This window comes from Hylobates moloch, unplaced genomic scaffold (genome assembly GCF_009828535.3).
Source record: "Hylobates moloch isolate HMO894 unplaced genomic scaffold, HMol_V3 SCAFFOLD_1, whole genome shotgun sequence".
Lineage (NCBI taxonomy): Eukaryota > Metazoa > Chordata > Mammalia > Primates > Hylobatidae > Hylobates > Hylobates moloch.
The window spans coordinates 191953924-191974464 of record NW_026652276.1 but is presented as its reverse complement, the minus strand read 5'-3'; the positions used below and the strand labels follow the sequence as shown (position 1 = coordinate 191974464).

Here is a 20541-nt window from a genome sequence, read left to right as displayed (position 1 = left end):
TTTCCCTCATGCTCTATGGTTTGTTTCCTGCTTAAATTCCTGACAATCTGCTTTAAACAACATTGCTATATTTGTGTCCAGAGGATACAAAAAAGTTTTAAAAATAGAACAACAAACATTCCACTGTAAGCTTTGAAAAAACTTCCTGAATTATGGCTTTGAGTTTCAACCAAGACATGGAGGCCATATTTATGGCTGTGTGCATGTTGGTGCATCTTTTTGTGAGTGGAAATTCATTACTGTACAGGACATGAGCTCTTTCCCTAACACTTGTGTTAAACGGTTAATGTGAGATGACTTGGTGGCACACTGAAGTACGAAGTGATAGACAGAGTTAAAGTTCTTGACGTATGCTAGGTCAGTGAAGCTTTGTTATTTATTTCCTGTGTGGAAATTAAAGGCACTATATGCAGGTTAAAGTTTTGCATTTCCAGAGCCAGGAGTGGTGGCTCATGCCTGTAATCCCAGCACTTTGGGAGGCGAAGTCAGGCGGACTACCTGAGGTCAGGAGTTCGAGACCAGCCAACATGGTGAAACCCAGTCTCTGCTAAAAATACCCCGTCTCTACTAAAAATACGAAAATTAGCCGGGTGTGATGGCATGCGCCTGTAAACCCAGCTACTCGGGAGGCTGAGACAGGAGAATCACTGGAACCCAGGAGGCAGAGGTTGCAGTGAGCTGAGATCGCACAACTACACTCTAGCCTGGGAGACAGAGCAAGACTCCGTCTCAAAAAATAAATAAATAAATAAAATAAATAAAAATAAATAAATAATATATAAATAAAGTTTTGCATTTCCTTTTTCCTGTCACCTAACTTAAAGGCATGTATTTTTTCTTTTTCAGAGACAAGGTCTCCTTTTGTCACCCAGGATGGAGTGCAGTCACTTAACTTTATAGAAGCCTCACAATAACTCTTTACTTGAAGTTAATTATGTAGGACTACTTTATGTAGATGACTTTGCAAAATTTGGTTGCCTACAACCCCCTTGAATTCATTTAAAATTACTATTGATGCAGGAGGGGGGACATTAGTTGATTCACATTATTTCTGTTCATAATGAGCTTTATGGTGAATTCTACTTTAATGTGTTTATAATATTTGACTACTATACCATTTAAGGACTAGTCTATATCAGGTTGTGAACATTTGGGAAATATGAGATCCCCCAAAAGAGTGGCTTAGTAAATGAAATACATTTTGCCTTATGTGTTGAATAGAGAGGGCTAAAATTAAGGGCGGGGGAAGTAAAAATACTAACGGGCCATTTTTTTTTTTTTTGGAATGGAAAGCAGTATAATTTGTGATGCCTACCAGATTTTAATTTTTGTTAATGGGTAATATAGGCCCTTGCTAACATTACCTATTTTTTTTTTTTTACACCTGCTACCCATGAAGAGCATGGGCAATATGCCCACATAAGCGTCTTTTTGCAAGATTGTACAGGACTAGAGCACCAAAGGGAGTTCTAAATCTTAATGGAGAAAGAGTTCTTTCAAAACAGGGTTATAAATTTGCATTCATTTCACTCTTAGAATCCCGGTGTTCATCTCATATATGGATTAGGTGAAAGCTAAGTGACAAATCACCTGTTTGGGAAAATTTCTTAGTAGGTAAACTCTCTCCAGATAATTTAGGATTATGTTTCAGACTATCAGTTTAGGCTCAGAAAAGCAAATGGTTTTATATTATGTTATAGCAGCTTCACAGGGTAGGATTTAATACATTTTTATGGATAAAATGAATAGTGTTTGATTATTGGATCTGAGTTAGGAGAAGAAATTTTCCCTTCACAGTGACATGATTTAAGATCTGGAATCCCTTAAATTTGATCTGGGACATTCACCTAACTTTACTGTTCCAATATGCCAAGACAAAATTATTTTGTGAAGGAAAGTTATAATTAAATAACTGGTATTAAATTAATACCAGTAATGTCTGTTGCAGAAATATTTCACATTGCTCACTCAAGAATTACTCAACATTAATTTCATATATGTAGAAACATTCTTTGAACTTTAAGTTATTTGTATTCTATACTTATATGTTTGATATTTATACTTAAGTTTATATATATATTCTTCAAGACAGTTATGTAGTAAAGTTTATACTAAACCATTTTGGGCTTGGAGCTCAACATCCAAACTGAAAAAGGAATAAAACTTTTTCATGATTTCTGTTCATTATAATTCATGACACTGGTTAGTAAGATATAATCTATGTTTGTGATCATTCCTGGTATTGTTTATGTTTTCTTGGAAGATAAGATATTATTTCAGTGAATGAAAGCTATTCTAAATATATGAGAATAATTAAACTTTGTCAGAATAATGAATATGGACTTGAAAAATATTGGTTTTGAGGTTTTCTTTAATGACTGATTCCTATCAATCATATGGAGAAACAAAGATTTGTAAAAGAATATCATTTTCCCTAATGATGTCTTTATGTCTAATATCCATGAACAGATAGGATCTTTGATGCTTTACTTATCTTTGCGTATTTTATTATAGTTCAGATCCCAAAGACTTCTTTTTTTTGAGACAGAGTCTCACTCTGTTGCCTAGGCTGGAGTGCAGTGGCGTGATCTCAGCTTACTGCAACTTCCACCTCCCGGGTTCAAGTGATTCTCCTCCCTCAGCCTCCTGAGTAGCTTAGACTACAGGTGTTCATCCATCATGCCTGGTTAATTTTTGTAATTTTAATAGACACAGTGTTTCACCATATTGATCAGGCTGGTCTTGAACTCCTCACCTTGTGATCTGTGCACCTCGGCCTCCCAAAGTGCTGGAATTACAGGCATGAGCCACCGCGCCCGGCCCCTGAAGACTTTTTAAGAGCCCTTTCCATTAACTTCAGTTTTCCATCATATAACAATAGCAACAAATAATGAAAACAGCAATAGTAGTCACAGTCATATTGTGCTACAATGTACAAATTCAGTTCAATTTTCATATATGACCTTATTTGATTCCCCTAATAATCCTGTCAGCATGTGCACTTATACCCACTTTACAGGTGGTAACTCAGATTTCATGAGGTGGTGAAAATTGAAGGGGCATTATCAGTGATGGCTCCTGAACTCTATCCCAGGTCCTCGACTCCATTTTCAGGTCTCTTCCTGTGAGCTCTGTGTAATAAAGCTTTGTGTCATAGACATATATGTACTTGATTGCCCCCTTACTAGTTGTTAATGAAACACCTTCATGTCTAGACCTATGTCTTACTCACTGAATAAGCCTATACAGTGCTGACTTGTCTTCTTTGCACAGTGAAATTAAATGATACTTTCTTTTAAAACTTAATTAAGATGCTTTTGTAGTCCATAAGCATGATGATTGGGTTTTCTTGCTCTTGTATGAGATGTGCCTCCCTCATACCTTGAAAACCTGACTTGAAAAAAAAAACTTAATTATGGAAGAGAAGTTAATGGTTTATCACGTAGCAGGCAATGAACATGTTAAATTGTACTGAAAATGTTTTACACATTCTAGATGTTTGTTCTTTAATTTGGTCTTTAATTCTTCTTGATAATACCTTATTTACGGACCACCTTACTTAAAATACCCCCACAGTCATTCTCATTCTCACCATGTTGTTTTCTTTATAGATCTTTTAAGACTGCTAGAAATTATTTGCTTTTTGTTTATTGCTTACTTCCCATCACCTCCACTAGAATATTAGCTTTATTCAAGTTGTTTCCGTTTTGTTCAGAGCTATATATCTCCAGTGCCTAGCTAGAATATTGCCTGCCATTGTTGTTCAATAAATATCTACTGAATGAATGATCAGTTGCTTTTAATTATAAATTTCCATCTTATTATACATTAAAAAAAATTTACTGTACAAGGTACTCATTTGTGACCTTTGTTTTGCTGGTGAATGCTGAATTGACTCATGTGGTTTGTATGCATGAACTATTGAGTGATGATATAAGTTTGGCAAACAGAAATAAATATGTGTTTTTTTAATTCAGGAGATTACAAAAGTGTAGCAAAACCCACTTGAAAATACTAGTATGTTTAGAAGGATATAATTAAATCTGTGATTGTTTAAAAAGAATCATAAATTTCTTCTAATCCAATGTCTACTCTCATTATATCTTGAATAAATCTGTTATGAGGAAACTAATGGAGATATGTATGTTTTGTCCGTATATCTTTTTTACTTGAGATATGGTTTTCAATTGATTTTTATATATTATATCTCTAGTAATAGCACAGAGTAGTGGGGGAATAAGATATACAGATTAGTTTCTTAAAATTTGTGACATTTGTATTTGGAGAACATAGAAAACCATGTAATTTAGGTTAAAATGTATTCTTAATGATTGGAAGTGCCACAGACTTTCAGAATTAATGTAAAAAGCTGTATCAACAACAAAAAGAGCAATAATAAACATTAATGTAATTGACTGTTAAGTACTGAGAAAAGTCCTCTAGAAAATTGGTTTGGTGTGGCTGCGGGCCAGACCATGCTTGTTGCCAGCTGATAGTGATCAAATGGAGTACATCAACAATCTGTGAGATTTGTGTCTCCAAACCTAGACTGGGGTTAAGAATCTGCACTAGAAAGTGACACTTACAGAAGACACTGTACTTTAGGGGAAAACAACAACAACAACAACAACAACAACAAAACAGTATTGTAAAGAAAGCCATATATACTCGGTTAAGGAAAAGTTGATGCAAATCAAGACAATACCTGCTGTAAGTTGAGACTGGGAAATATTTTTGGTGCAAAATTTCAGCAGAAGAACTCTAAATCTATGCAGCACACATGAAACTAGTAAAATTGACTTAAAAGTTTAAGCTTTGCATGCTAGATTCTGTAATATTATCTGCAGAATTGGAAATACTACAGCTTGACCCAGAGCTTTGAAATGGACAGCAAATAAATCTTTGGGAGTTCATTATTAGCCAACAAAATTATTACTCACTAGATCTGAAATAACAAATCTGTGGCCTTGACATTTAATCAGAGTATGAAACGCATCTATTGAATTTCATATTTGAGATTATTACTTTACTAGTGCCCCAATTAAAGCATGTAGATTCTAAAATTCTGTTCAGATAAAGTAAAATACAGAAAGCTTGTTATACATGCACAGAATCTTTTTATTCATTGCTTCATGTTCCATTGCCCCTTCTTCAACATGCTTATTTTGAGTTTTTAATGAACAGAAATGGCTTTAATATAAGTATACAAAGAACTATCCAGAATTTCTTTTTAGAGACAAAGGAGGTAGGAGGTTGAAACTGCCCATATTCCCCTGTGACTGATCAGTTGAATGTAAACTGTTTACAACAGAATGTTGAAAGGAATTTTCTACCTGCTGTAGGGCTGGCATTGTAATATAAGGCAATTTTACATGCCCATACAATTTAAATTATTAGACTTTATGTAAAACTTTTCTTCAAAGTCTGTCTAAAAAGAAAGAAAAAATGGGAGAGGAAAGAGAGAAGGAAGAAGGGAGGGAAGGATAGACAGAGGGAAAGGGGAAAGAAGAAGTTTCTGAATCTCTCCCACCTATCTTTTTCACATTCTATTGAGAGAAACTCTAAGTATTGACTATTCATGAGCATCTGCAAATCACATTGCAGCTTAACTGTCTCTTCTCTGATTTAATAGAAACTTTGATTGTTTTCTAGGATTTACTTCCAGAGTAATTGTTTTTGCATTTTAATATAGAAAGAAGTAGATTGAATACATGCATAACATATTAGAAATGCTATTAAGCAAATGATTCTATGTGGTACTATTGAATGAATGTTTTCCTTTACTCTTCCAAACAAAGCACACATTTCTCCAATTATTTTTAAATTGAGAACAGTGGAAGAGAAATCTATTTGTGTGTTGATTCCATTTTTTTTTTGGTATGATTAAATGGTACAGCAGAAGTCTTACACAGTATAGTCAGGTACTTTTCCCTGCAAGATCTGTAAGGGCAGTTTTTATCTGCATCCTAGATATACAATATTTTCACACACAGAGACTTTAATTCCTGTTATCTTTTTTTTGTTTGTTTCTGAGAGGGGGTCTCGCTCTGTCACCCACTGCAAGCTCCGCCTCCCGGGTTCACGCCATTCTCCTGCCTCAGCCTCCAGAGTAGCTGGGACTACAGGCGCCCGCCACCACGCCCGGCTAATTTTTTCTATTTTTTTAGTAGAGACGGGGTTTCACCGTGTTAGCCAGGATGGTCTCGATCTCCTGACCTTGTGATCCGCCCGCCTCAGCCTCCCAAATCGCTGGTATCTTAATGTTATTTATAACTCCCTCACATGTCTTAGCAGCCATACTTCACCAACTCTTGCCGTATTTGAGCTCCGCCTCAAAATAGCGAGCATTTCACTCAAGCCTAGGGCAGTGAGAAGTTCATGAGAAGTTTCTACATGGCAAAAATGGTGATGGTAGAAGACATACCTGTTTTTCATTTTATTTGTTTGTTTTTAATTGGACTGTTTTTCTTAGAGAGTTTCTCAAAACCAGTGAGTTTCCGGAGAGAAGAGATTTCTATTATTTCAAGGACTGATAGTTAAGATCCTTCAAAAAAGTTGGCCTTCCCACATCAGACCAATATCTGTAGAGTTTGAAAAGTTGTCAAACTTGCCATTAAATAAGGAGAACAATGACTTGAGCTTCAATTGTTCCACATTCAGGGCTTTAAATATTCCAGATACTTTGCCTCTTCTCTTGGTTCCCAATTGAGAAGTCAGTAGGTAAAGGATGAGTATTCCTCCCATTTTATTTAGCATGTAGGTGCTAATTTGTCTGCTCCAATGTGCACCAATGTTGGTATTATATGTTCTAAGGTCCTCTGCTGTATCCTTGGAAAAAGACTATGTTATGTGTTACTGTAATATTACAAATACGTTTCTAAGAAAATTAACTGCCTATTATTTGTACTTGCTCTTGTTTTTGATTCAGAAAAGTAAGCTTGCCCTTGCTTGTGCATTAAGAATTGAGGTGTTGTGTATTCCTGGGAGTGTCATGTATAGATTTGATACATACATCATTGGAGTTAAACTGGCTAAAAGAGCTGTCAATGATAAAAAGTGGGGATGCTATAAAAGACAATGGCCCTATCACATTCATGTGACTCAGGCAGTCTATATCTATTTCTTTTATATTTTTATGGATTTTTTTCTTTTCACCATTTGCATAAATTGGTAGTACACATAATATAAATGCAAACAACAGAGAGCAAGCCCATTTTTAAAGCTCTGAGAAAATAGACCTGTCAGGAGATTTGTTCAATTTAGGGCAGGAGGAACAATAAAAATACATGTTGTATTTGTTTCTTAGAAAGTACTCTGAGGGTGTTTTTCCCCCCAGCCAGCTAAATTGCATGTGGCAGTTGCTACAGCAACCCATTTTTGTGATTTGCAGAATAAGGGAGCAAACCAGATGTAAATTGTCCGTCAATAAGTTTCTGTTGTCATGGAAGATGGTAACGTATGCCGTCTCATTTGGTCAATTTATGTACTGTTGTGGTGTATTGTTCTATCTGCTCTTTTCAACATGCTGTCATGAATTAGTATTCCATTCTTTGGATGCATAATTTCGGAGTTTCTGAGTTTTATACATGATGTTAACTGAAATAACTAGATGTCAGATTCATAGAAGGTTGTTGTTGCAAAATGAAGGTTATTTGACATCTGTTTTGTAATTTTTCAGCCTATTGACATAAGAATTCTTTATTTCATGAAGAAGAATCAAATTAATTTTTAAAGGGCACTTCAAAGGTTTTGTGGTTATTTTATTTGAAAATACATATTTGCAGTCTACAGAGTTAAAAATATATCTTTGTCTCAATGAGACCTTTAGTAGGGAAATGGGAAATAGCTCTGGACTGGGAGCTTCTGGAAATCTATGGTCATGCCTCTGCTCTTTGCATTCTGGCAAGTAGATTCACATTTTAGACTCAAATCACTTGTAACAGCTAGTATATTTGGAACTCCCTATCTCTTCTTTTGTTTTTCTTCCTCTTTTGTGTGAGAGACTGTCCCCTTCTCTCGGCTTTCTTTTCCTGTCTTCCCACTGTTCTAGAAGCCATGACCCTCTCGTTCTAAATAGATTTTGCCCTGCTTCCAATGGGATGCGAGCCTGGGTGTTTCTATGCATATTTTTAATTTGATAAGAAGTGTAGCTTACAGCTTATTGTGAATACATTAGCATCTCATCGTTTGTGGCAAGTCCTCCACACTTTTCATCCCTGCTATTAATTTTCCCTTTCTCCACATTTAAAAATTTTTCTTTAGCATTTGCTCCCTGAATCAAAAAGACTAGATAGGGGGATTAATGATGAGACTTTTCTATTATTTAGCACGATTTAAAACTATTGCTGGCAACCATACCAAGAAGTTTCACATATAATATCCCCTCAGCCTTTTAAAAAATTGATATCAGCTTCAATAGAAGTGATGGTATTAGTTACTAAAGTGACATCATATCAAAATATATAAACATGGAGCATTATCAACAGAAGTGAGAAAAAGTTCTAGAACAAAAAGTAGAGTTTGGTAAATCTAAAGCAGATAACAAATGAAATTGTTTCGTTCTCTACAGTAAATTTGAACTGTGGATTACAGAAGTAAACATTTACAGGAAATTGGGACACAGAGGGAGTGGGAGAAAGAAAATCTATGACTTTTGTCTTTCCCCTACCTGGAGTTTCATCATTTCTAACTCTGCAAAATTGACTCAAGATGTGAATAGTAAAGGCGTGTATGTGCATGCATGAATGAAGGAAGGTATCCTCCAGCAAATTTGCCTTTCAAAAAAGTTGCTTGAATATAGGCCCAAACTCAGAGATATGAAGAGTGTTATGCTGGGGAAGTGAAAATGAAAATGTAGCTTTTCATTTCACACACATATTACAGGAGTACCACTTTTCAGTGTTCCCATTTTGTTCCACACTTAACCCTAAAATTTCTTTTTTTTTTTTTTATTATACTTTAGGTTTTAGGGTACATGTGCACAATGTGCAGGTTTGTTACATATGTATCCATGTGCCATGTTGATTTCCTGCACCCATTAGCTTGAATTGCGAATACAAATGCCTTATTTTGCTCCCTGGTACTCTCAAAATGGTGTTCAATAGAAGCAGCCTAGTCATTAAGGGATCAGGCACGGACTCTCGCTCTTTCTGTGCTGCTGCCGTGTCATTGTTTCCTCATCTACTGAAAGGTGAGTGATAATGGTACCTATTTCAAAGGGATGTTGTGAAAATTAAATAAAATAATGCATTAAAAGTTCATAGAAAAAGGTTCTTCTGCACCAGACACATACAGACTGGTTACTAAATGTTAATCACTGTCATATTAAGAAGTCATCATACGGATAAGAACTCATTAGAATTTGCTGTAACTTAAACTTACAGGTGAAAATATTGGAACAGGAGAAATGGTAGAACTAAATAGAACTACTTAAATGACATTTGGCTCTGATTATTACAAAAGATTGTAGAATTTTACTTGCCTGGTAGATATTTTTCTGGTTATTTCTATGAAAATAATTCTAAAAATGTATCATGCTATTTACCATGTTAGTTATATGACATTTCTTAGAAGAAGAAAAAGTCCTTGGAAAGCAGGTGCAAATCAGTCTGGATAGACTTAATTAAATATTTATAAACTGGTAAAAACTATTAGCAGTTGGCAAATATTTAAAAAAATCCAATATTGGTCTTTGTGTGAAAGTATAAACGTATACATGTATGCTTGTTGGCAACGGAATAGATAGAGATAAAGAAGTACAATTATTAACTATAAATCTGCAGAAATGCTAATACAGGTTTTTTGAGATGATGGAGTAATGCAGTTGTTATTTCTTGAGATATGGTTACATTTTGCAGGAAACAAAGTCTAATAGATATTGTTAAAATTTAACAACATTCATTAGTACTCACAGAAAGTGCTTATTAGAGTACAAATAAGAGAAAAATGAAAACTGTGAAGTCACTATGATAAATGGACACTGTAGTCTTAAAAAAGACCATGTTATTGTCAGCAATTTTTAAATTTTAGCAACTCGGGGCTTGAGTGCTCATTGTCCTATACTATATGGTCTTCTAAGGGGAAATTTACAATGGGGTTTTAATTAACATTTAAAAAAATAAGTTTACAATGAGATTTATAATTTCAAAGATTGTAATTATTGTATACATATTATAAAGTCTTTTATGACCCTAGCAAAGAGGATTGGTGAAGAATGGTTTTGGAGCTTTTTAAATTTGAGATAGAATGTCCCAGAGTAGTGGAAGTTTCTAATAGAATAGCACGAAGAAGCTGATTATTCTATTTATTTTTTAGATAGGTATGTAACTTCAAACTTGCTATTTCTGTGGTTTCCATTCTTTTATTATACTTGTGGGCCTCCACTTAGTAATTTTTCTCTCTCTCTTTTATTTGACTGATTTAAACAAAACAAAACAACTCTTCAGCTAAAATCACTTTAGGGCACAAATTCAAAACTCCAGACTCAAGTAATTAACATGCTTGATGCAAAGCAGCAGCAACACATTACTGTCAATAAAATGACAATCTAAAGAGACATCTTGAAAACTGACTGGATGACAGTGAATTGTGCTTCTGCTAAACTCCAGCAGCTACGAGGTTCCACAAATATGGGCCCTTCACAGAGAAGGCACTGCTGAGTTTCTCTATAGGGTTGAGTTTGGGAACTTTTGGTCATCATGATGCATTTAAAAAAAAGAATGATTTGACAGGAGCATATGGTCCAAACTTTTTAAAACTATAATCATAGTCAGCGTGCTATGAAATACCCACTGGGTAAGGATTGAATCACCTGGTTTTGGTTCTAATTAGGTCTGTAAGTCACTTTGAACAAGTGACCTAAAATCTGTAAAATCTATCCCAGTATAGGGATTTTGTTATGTTCTGACTCATTTTTTTTTTTAAAAGAAATTGACAGGCAGTATAGAGTTTACTCATTAATCATATTGGCAGCAGTTTCTGCCTGACCCTCATTTGAGTTCCATACGGAATGAGATATAGTGTATGAAAATTGGAGTTCATGAACATGTGGGCAGAAGAGGTTTGCCCATTTTTTGGTAGATGTTTCTCCTAAGGATACATAACCTAGTACCCTACAGATACCACCTGACTGCCAAGAAATGACTGTGGATGGTATACCTTTTTAGATTGTGGGCAGTAGAGATAGGAACTATATTTACCACAGCCTTACATTATTACATATTAACTGAGGCCATTTACTTTGAATGTCCCAGTCAGGTCCCTTAAAATCAAACCCCTAACTCATTTAGCTATACCCTCTTCTCAGTCTTCTCAGGGAAGATACAAGAAAATATACCTATAGAACCTGTTATTTTTCTTGTATATTTCACAGGAAATATACAAGACAGTATACCTATTGTACCTATGTATATTCTGTATTAATTCAAACGATTGTTTCAAGAATTTTTTTTTTTTACTAAATCTAAAACAAAAATGGTAGACAGTGGACAAAGAAAAAAGACTTGAATCTTAACCCAATAATTCTGTAACTTTGTGCAGAAAATAAGTATGGATTCTTAGGTGTTACTCTCACAGATTCTGACATCATACATTAAAAGAACCCAAGTGAGTTTGGTAGTACATCATTACAGATACAAATATATGATTCTTCTTGTTGTATCATATAGACATTATTCCTTATCAGAATGCCAAGGTTCTGTTCAATGACTAGGGATGTATCTATATCATGGTCATTGATTAAATGACCATGAGATGAAATGTCTAAATGAGTAAGTGGTAAGATATTATCTTAGAATATTTCTTCTTTCAAAGACATAAAAGTCTCTATCAGGTAAAATCCAGAGCAGCACATTGCTTAAAAACTAAATATGATGATGTGAAAAGAAAGCACCATGCTTAAATGGGGTTGAGAATTTGATATACTGCTAGCAGGTGTGGAGGCAGAATGTGGTGATCAAGGAGGAGGAGTTACCATTCTGGACAGGAAAAACTCTTTATGGGGGAATTTTAAACTTATAAATGTTCATCATTACAAAATATAGAAAGATATTTAAAAGTTTTCAAATATTTTCAAAACTGGTGAGCAACATTCAGGGTTGAAAGAATAAGTTTAAAACATTGTTTTACTTGTTCAATTTGCAAGATATTTATGGTCAATAAAACTTTCCTTATTTCATTACTTATTTCAATTCCCTAAGAAATGATAAAGATCTTAGATGTTCATAAATCCTCCTGGAATTCAACTATGATATTTTTACATACATTACACTTCTAAAATTACAAAAACAAAAAAGCCTTAATCCAATTCAGCCAGAGCCTAAATTTTTATCTCTTGGTTGTATGCATTTTCAACAGATGAATAAGAATGTTTAAGTAGAAAATCCACAAGTAATACTTTTAGATTAGTTGAATTATATTGTGTTCATTATCATTATATTATTTATGAAATAATATTATACTAATCAGATTGTACCATGTGGTAAAACTGTAAAGTTTGATGCATTTATTATGTTTATTTTAAATCTATATATGTTAGAAATATTTTAATATATGTTTTTATTATATATATTTTATTATATATAAAGTTTAAGCATATTATTATATATATACTCCTGATCTTGGCTGAGAAGTTTAAAACTGTAGAAAGAGCCTGTTGTTAGATGCTTCTGCATAAAAAATCAGATGCTTCTCTAAGGATAAATATATTATGCTTATTCTAAGAAATATGTGATAAGGCATTGGGTACAGTGTACACTGCTTGGGTGATGGGTGCACCAAAATCTCCGAAATCACCTCTAAATAATTTATTCATGTAACCAGACACCACCTGTTTCCCAAAAACCTATTGACATTTAAAAAAAAGAAATATATGCTAAGGAAGACACCATAACATGGGCTTCAGAGTCAGACATTCAGGGTTCATATCAGGACCTTTCCACTGAGCGAAGTTGGGCAAATGCTTCTCCATTTCTAGCCTCAGTTCCCTCATGGAACCAAAGCGAAATGAGATGAGCTGAACAAAGAGCTTACCCAGGGTCCAGGCTGTGGAGCATGTTAAATAAATGTTGCCCAACATCTTCCTCTTCTTTCTCTTCCTCCTCCTCTTCCTCTTCTTTGTTGTATATAAGAAGTAGGAGGAAAAAACCCCAAAAGTTTAATTTTAAATTATACATGTCCTTCTTTATTTCTTATATGTTAGGTTATTCGTGATTCACAATACTTTAACCTTTTATCACCTCAAAATTGAATTTCTTTTTTTAGTTGTCTAATTGCTTATAATTTTCAAAAAAAATCTTCATTTTGAATAGAAAATATATGTTGATGTGAGCTCTCTAAACTCCATTTTTAATCACTGGAGGAATCCTCAGCAACATTTTTGCTTTAATTTTACATTCAAATTTTGTTTTGTAGGACAGTCAAGTTGAAGGACTCCCCTGATAGCCCTTTGAAGAGGTGACATAGCAAGAAATGCTGAAGTTTTACAAACAGCTAGTAGAGAACGCTTCTACTAAAGTTTTAGGTTTGGCTCAGCATCCTCAGTTTGAAAAGCAAATTACAGCTTTCATCAATTAACTCTGCAGGGCTAGCAGCTTATTCATACTGAGGAAGATTGATGAATTTCATTGAAAATTGATGCTCATAGTAGCAATGAAATTGTATTCAGACTATTTTCATCTTCATCATTTAAAAGAGAATGCATGAGGGGAAAAAAGTTTCCAAAATTTGGAACTAGATACAAGGAAAGCTTATTATAAATAATGAAATTTGAGACCAATGAGCTAAGTTTTGCATTTTTCTTTCGTGTCACTTGTTATACTGCATGACCTCAGGTAAAGAAGTATGTTGACTTCCACTGATGGAAAAATGATGAAAGAGGAAGTTATAAGCTGCCAGTTCACAGGTCTACCTGTGAATTGAACTGCAGAAAATCATTTTAGTTAATCTAGTGTATAGCAAAACTCAGATATAAATAATTAAAGCATCACTCCTTTCTCAGAAATAAAAGAAGAATCCTACAAAGGTATAATATTCTAGTGTGAGCAGAATGCATGGTAGGAAACTATAAACGGAGTTATTGTATTTTGATAGAGAATCTGACTCTTGGAAGGTGATATCAACTAGCTATATTTAGGCAGTACCAACGGGAGGCAGTGTTGCCTCATGCACAAAGGCCTGTTCTTTTGAGCTAACTGACGTAGGTTCCTTTTCGTGTTCTTCATTAGTTATGGCAAGTTACTTTTCTTCTCTAAGCCTTATTTTTCATGTTGGTAAAATGGGTTAAACATAGCGCTTACGTAGTACGGTTGTTATGAAGATTAAATGAGAAAATGTATGTTAAGTGCTTAGCACAGTGTTTGGCACGGAAAATGCTTGTATGTTGTAAATGAGATCTGCCAGTATTATTACCATTCCTTTAGCCAGTAAAGGATTGTCTAAGAGAGATGATATGGTTTGAACGTATAAGGTCTCTGCTTACATTAATTTATGTCATGACATTTGTTTTAATTTTTCATTACTTTGATTATTTTGCCCAACAGCAGCATATTATGGTATAATTTATAGCCTAAATATAAAAATGAGACTTTGATATTTACATAAATTTTGCTTCCTTATTAAAAAGTAATTGTTTGAGGAAATGGTTTGGAAAATGCCTCACTGATTTTAAAAAGTTAGCTGAACATCACCTTATGAAACTCTTTAAACAACTGTAGTGTTTTTATAAAAAATATGTGGGCAATAAATGACAATAAGAGGAACAAATATAAACTATGTGTTTGGTAAGTGAGTCAGTTCAGCTAGTCACACAACAAATTGACTTGGATGAAGTTTATATCTTATAATGGCATTTTATATATTTTTCATTCAAGAATGATTATGAATAGAGCTTTCAAAGTTTATATGTTCTTAGAGTATGTTTATCTTTCATATATGGCAGTCACCTTGTTTTGCTCTTTCCATTCTGTTCTGTTGCACTTTCTTTTCAATGCTACAGCGTTGTAACCTAGACCTGATTCTCTTTTCGCTTGCTCTATCTTTTTTGTTCTCAATGCCTTGGGCACCTGCAGTGTAAGGTCATTAACCCCTTGGCCTTTGTAGAAATCAAAATATAATCTGTATAGATATGTATTGAAATTATTTCCTGCAACTATTGAAATTTCAATAAAGGTCATTGTGGTTCCATGTATTCTACAGATGTTGAATACTTTTTGTAGAACATGTTCAGTGTTTGGTATTTCTGAGTGACTGAGTTTTGATAAAAACAGAATTAAACTTAGACCCCATTAATACTCCATATTTTGGAGGCATATAAATATAGCGACACAGTAAACAATCTAATGACATAAAAGTCAACATGAATTGTATGTTTGAAAAATACATGTCTATTTTTAACATTTTTTTGTTTTTTTTTTCCTTAAGAAAGGTAAGCTGCAAGTTAGTTGACAATGTTATTTAAATGCTTTGATCACTCAACATTATGAGACTATAAATTATGGAACAAATGTTACCCCAGGGAATGAATCCACTAAAATATTTGCCTTTATTTCATTATAGTCGTTATTAATTTGATAATTTTAGAAAAAAGTTATAAATCCAAATCAAACCTGTTTATCACAGTGGAAACGAAGTCTCTTAAATGTCTTCTATAGTTAAAATATCTACTATTATTCATGTCACTTGTAAGTGTTGTGAGTCCTGAGCTTCACGTTAGGGGGCTTAATCCCAGGAGAACACATTGCGCCATTCCTGAAGTCCTGTTTTGTACCAGTTGGGAAACAGTGCCTCTTCCATTGTTCCTCAGGGAATTAGATCCCAGGAGCTTCAGGCCTTTGAAAATAGAGAATGTTGCCTATTGATGCTAACCTTTAACTGATTCAGTGGGCCTTTTTTATGCAAACATGCACAAAGTGGTGATGTTTACACTCCTTCCCTGAATAGAGTAGCTGATTATCTGTGGAATGCTTCACCTCCTGGAAGTAAAGCGTGAAATGACAAACTTTAGAAGATTTTTTAAAGGGATTTTTATTCATTTTAAGGTCTATATTACTTTTGACAGACAAAATCTCCCCTAGAAAGGGCTCACAGAATAATGTATGTAAGTTTGCTGGCATTTTGACTTTAGTAGTTTACAAATATACCAGTTTACTTTCAAATTAACTAGTATATTTATCTTATTTAGTGTGTCATTTTCTACCCAAGACAAACCAGAAAGGAGATGCTAAGGAAGTTGCTTTTATGTTGACACTTAATCCATTGGGGGTTCTTAAGTCACTTTGGAGACTTTGTTCATAATTTTTAGTAACCTGGAAAATCCCTAAATAATTTACTCATCTCATTTTATCCAGTTTTTGAGACCTTTGCCAAGTATCTGTTTAATCAAAGTGCTAGTGCTGTCAGACAAACATATGGATGAGTAGGTAGAACAACATACAGTCTTTTTCTCCAAGAATAGATGTTGGTTGTGGGTTTTTTTTTTTTTTTTTTTTTTTTTTAATTTAACTCAGGCATAGCAATAGCTGTGATTTAAATTAAGAAATAAAGATTTTAATTTGCAAAAATCTATCCAGATATAGTGTGGTTTGGTACAAAGGACATAGTTGTTGGAAGGGTAAGATCTAGAGTGGAAGTTCAATAAAAAGGGAACCAACATTTATTACTAATTCAGAAATGCCAGGGACCAGTGCTGTACCCATATTTTCTTCTACTCTCTGGAGTCAGAGACCCTTGCACCTCAACATGCTAGCAAGTCTCTAACCTCACAGAACCTCATTCTCCTGTCTTGAAGATGTTAATCATCATCATATCTACTCTACTTCACCAGATTGTTGTGAGGAGCAAAGTAATTGTTGAAAAATTGCTCTGTAAATGGTAGAGCTTTAAACAAATATTCACAATTATTGTGTTTATATTTTGTATCCTTCTTACAAGTTGAGTCAATTAATTACTATTATGTTAAACAAAATTTGGAGAGCACATTTAAAAACAGAGAAATTTGCCCAAAAGAAAAGAATAGGATTGTGATATTAAGGAGATATCATTGCCTACTGGAGCTCTCACTCTGACTCTAGAAATCAAAAAAGTAAGTTGGGATGGGGTAGGGGAGGGAGAGAGAGAGAGGGATTGCTATCCTGATAATATATTTATTATTTTCCAGTGAGATGTATAAGCAAAGCATGGATCCTGAGAGTGGACACTGTATACAAAAAAAAGAGCACATGTTAAGTGCCTTAAATTATTTACAGTGAAACTAAGTAAAAACAGATGTGGAAAGGCTCTTCAGAATTCTTGGAAAACCTTAAAACTTATAGTGGATGATTAATAGCTGAGTCTCTGTAAGTGAAGGATAGCAGCATTATTATTAACATGTTTTAAAAACAGGGCAAAACTCTAATTTTTATGACTTTACAGAATATGGTAAACTATATTCAAATGATGAATTATGGGTTTGAAATATGTGGGTGTTATATACTTAGTAAATCATTGCTGCTTCTATTATTGGCTTTTCTTTTTAGAATATTTGATTATCTGAATAAACATTTCTCTTTTTTGCACATATCTGTGAGTTTGGGGGGATTTTTTGCACATAGGAGGTTTTTGAGAAAACATTATTTTTGAAAGACTAAGGAGGCAGAATTTTAATGGAATTCTGGAGGAAGTATTGTAAGGGGTTCTAACCTAGGCCTCTCCAATAAATAGCTGGGTGAATACAAAGTATAATATATTACATTATAATGATTTCAAACCCTTTCAGCCTCAGTTTTTTTCACCTATCAAATGAACATATTAGACTAGCTACTAATGTCTCTTTCAGTTCAAAAATTTTATTCTATGAAAGCATGTCTCCCCTCTTTATTCCTGTACACTGAAGCTGTGTCATGTGTTTTTATTAATGGCACCATAGAAAATTCTTCCCTTATTATGGCCTAAAGATGAATTAACATAATAGCAAGCAGGTGTATACAAACTTGACAATTATGCTAATATAGTAAATGGCCCTGTAGGTACTGTACTTCTTCAGAAAGATTTGAGATGGGCATTAAGTCTTCCTTGTTAATCCTGTATTTAATGACCTCTAAATAGCATCTATTGAGACCTTCCATTCCTTTCAACAAGTTAGAAAAACATTCCGATTTATCCCTGTTCCTTTTTCCCATCCTCCGGCACCAGCTACTGTCTTTATATTAGAATTTGACTTCCTTTCCTTTCAAATTGTGGCTAAAGAAATAATTGTTATCATGTTTTGCTAGTGACTTCGTAAATGTCTAACAAGACATCACTTTATCAGAAGGAGAGGAGAGGAATTCCCTGAGCTCTGTGCAGGAGCTATGTTCAGTTGTTACACAGTGAAGCTTTCCTAAGTACTCATTGCATAGCCAATATCAGAGAGCTTTATCTTTGACAGCACTGACAAGATGTACTGATGTTTTGCCTAGAGTTTACCTGCTTTATTTAGTTTCATGTACCAAAGAGTGATACATAAGTAGCTAAACTCTCAGAACCAGGTCTACATGGAACATTTTAGTGTGCTGTACACACGTCTAGTGTTTCTTCAGACTGGCTGGAGCCACATTATTTTAAATCATTTTAGAGGAGCATCCTTACTGAGGCTAGAAGTAGGAACTCATTTTTTAGTCTGCTATTAGCTTTCTTTTAATGATCTCCTTCAGATTCACCAACAGATACCTCACCTATGCCCATTTTCAGGGGCTGCTAATTAAGTAATAACATTTAACTTACATAAGCGTTTTTTTTTTTAAACAAAAACTCTGGTTCTAGAGCTTTCTGATCAACTTAGTTTGTAATAAATACCATAGTGCCATGTTACGTAGGAATGTTACACCCAAAAAAAATTCAGACTCGGGGGGAGGAGTGAAACATCAAACCCATCATATGGCAAAAGCAAAAGATGTTAAAAAAAAAAAAAAAGAGCAAAGAAACAGTGAAATATAGTTAGTGCATCATAAGTTGATCACCTTTTCTGTAGGTCACTAAATTGCTGGCCTAGAAGGCTGGTAGCACTGTTTATTAAGCCATTAACAACAACAACAACCACCTTCAGATAAAAAATTCCACCTACTCATCAGCATTCTAACTCAGCATGTTGCCTGTGACAAGCGACACCCTGAAAAAATGGTCCTTTGAGGCTTGTCTTGCCAGGAAGCTGCTATTTCTGGTATAGTTACATGATTTGGGGAGACTATGGGTAAATCTTCCAGGCATACACATATGTCCATCATCTGGCTTCGTAGGTGCTGATCAAATCACCAAACTCACTGGCACACACTGAGTGGCAACACCGGGGGCCTGGAGTGTTGGTATTTCTCAGACTCAAGTGGGCACATTACTGATCTCTGTAATCCACAAAATATATATGTGAGCTTTACTAAGGTTAAAGAGCGAATCCACTGTTCTTAGGTGTCATCAATTGCAATTTTAAAATAAAGCGGGTTAGATTTAAGAATGTGTGTCTGGCATGCAAACTTTCCCTGGAAAAGGTCTAAGAAAAACTGAAATAAATACTGCAATGCTACATTATATAGGAGTTTGAAATCAGAGGGTTGAGTATCTACTTCAAGTCTTTTCCTCTTGGTTAGGAACTTAGGAGGTACCTCAAAATATCAGATCTGGTCTGTTTCAAAAGCAGCACTTTTAATAAATAGCAGAAAAGCAAATAAAACACCTTTTCCTTTTTGTAATAAATCATTTTGGTTTTTTTATAGATTGCATGTGGCATTTGAGGCAGAGCGAGCAAAGCTGCCAATATTGCAAGCTGATGCTTCAGCACCTTTCATTTTTCTCTCTGAGCAGGAACCCTCTTCTTAAACTTGTTCATTTTACAGAGAGAAAATCGAAGCCACTGGCATATTGTCAGAGCTGGTTTATTGTCATCATTTACAAAGGTCACTGGAATTAATTGACTTCTTATATTACATATTGTAAACTGACTCATTTTTTGACACATTTATGGGAAAGTGGCAGGATCTAAGTGGCTGGTTATTGTCTTTTTGCTTTGGCTTATATTACAAACTAGGAAACCAATAATAGCTCTGAAATCACAGTTGTGGAAAAAAATAACCCACAGTTTCAAGGAAGCTGACTGTGTTAACTCGGTGGTTAGTTGAACTAAAAGAAGGCAGGAGAGAGCTCCAGAAGATGAAATACAAATGCTAGGTTTCTTTTACTGTCTTTCCAGGACCCAGTAAAGAGGGCAGTGAATGTTTCCATGAATATCCTCAATTGGTGTTGTCTGTTTGAAAGCATATTCTAAGTAGCTGGCTTCCCTTTACAAGATTGGAAGTAAAAATTAACCCACACTGAATTCCATGAATCATCAATACATGGATGCTCATAGAGTTTACTGAGAGTAATTCTGTCTCAAAGGCATTGCTTCTGAAACTAAAGATGAGAAATGTATCAGTAATATTTATGGTACCAGAGCACGCTATTTTCTAGGTAGATATTTTGAACCTTTACTTCTATTTTTGTTTTCACATTATCCCCTTTTCACTAAATTAGGACGGTTCTACTCATATTCATAGCCTG

The 20541-nt window shown here is 34.5% G+C and overlaps 2 protein-coding genes and 1 pseudogene across 5 annotated transcripts in view; 2 read left to right on the top strand and 1 right to left on the bottom strand.

Annotated features, from left to right (window-relative positions):
- The window catches only part of IMMP2L (inner mitochondrial membrane peptidase subunit 2), an 885601-nt gene that overhangs the window by 429547 nt on the left and 435513 nt on the right, over positions 1-20541 (top strand). The gene's annotated exons all lie outside the window — the stretch shown is intronic.
- Positions 1-20541, bottom strand: part of LRRN3 (leucine rich repeat neuronal 3) — a 35099-nt gene that overhangs the window by 13146 nt on the left and 1412 nt on the right. The window contains exon 2 of one of the 2 annotated variants that reach the window (XM_058426039.1): positions 13030-13111. The exons of the other annotated variant lie outside the window; for it this stretch is intronic. The gene's annotated coding sequence lies outside the window, so the exon portion shown is untranslated. The remainder of the gene's footprint in view (positions 1-13029; positions 13112-20541) is intronic. 2 annotated transcript variants of the gene reach the window in all.
- LOC116809990 (small nucleolar RNA U13) lies at positions 3312-3396 on the top strand (annotated as a pseudogene).